Genomic DNA, 662 nt, shown 5'->3' with positions numbered 1-662 from the left:
AGAGCGCACGTGAGGGGTCCGTCGGGTTCTGCCTGTGACACGGGAAGGAGGGTGATGGAGCGCGTGGCGAAGTCGCCTGTGGGGCAGAGGGACAGACAGACAGGCAGACAGAGAGGGGCTCTGGGCAGGGAGGGACAGACAGAGACAGACAGAGGGACAGACAGACACACAGAGGGACAGAGACAGAGAGAGAGGGACAGACAGACACAGAAAGAAATTCACCAGGGACACGGACGGATATAAGGGGACGGAGAGGGATAGACAGACAGAGGGACAGACAGACGGATCCCCGAGCAGAGTCTGTGGCTGGGGGGACGCTCGGAACACGCCCTGTGAGGCCCGAGGGGGAGAGAGAGGGACGGGAGAGAGACAGACAGACAGACAGACAGGGAGGGAGGGAGGCAGAGAATGAAAACACAAAGCTGCCCTGAACCCCCCCCACCCCCAGAGTTGCTGGCGAGGTGGGGGGGGGGGCTGTCCCTCCATCCTGGCCCTGAGGAGAGCCTGCCCCCCCCACGCTGCCCCAGGCCGCGGTGACGCTCAGGGGTGTTACCAGGCAGATCTGAATGGCCTTGCCCTCTCCCCGGGACCCGACCCACAGCCATGCTCAGCCCCTCCTCCCAGCCCAGCTCCCCACCCCTCCAGCCCCCAAGCCCCCAGCC

General features: G+C 65.1%; 1 protein-coding gene across 1 annotated transcript in view; it reads left to right on the top strand.

The window, feature by feature from the left end:
• The window catches only part of ASMTL (acetylserotonin O-methyltransferase-like), a 49,926-nt gene that overhangs the window by 42,880 nt on the left and 6,384 nt on the right, over positions 1-662 (top strand). The window lies entirely within an intron of this gene.

This window comes from Myotis brandtii, unplaced genomic scaffold, assembly GCF_000412655.1.
Source record: "Myotis brandtii unplaced genomic scaffold, ASM41265v1 scaffold1833, whole genome shotgun sequence".
Taxonomy (NCBI): Eukaryota; Metazoa; Chordata; class Mammalia; order Chiroptera; family Vespertilionidae; genus Myotis; species Myotis brandtii.
Note: the sequence above shows the minus strand (reverse complement) of the source record. Positions and strands in the feature narration are given on the sequence as shown.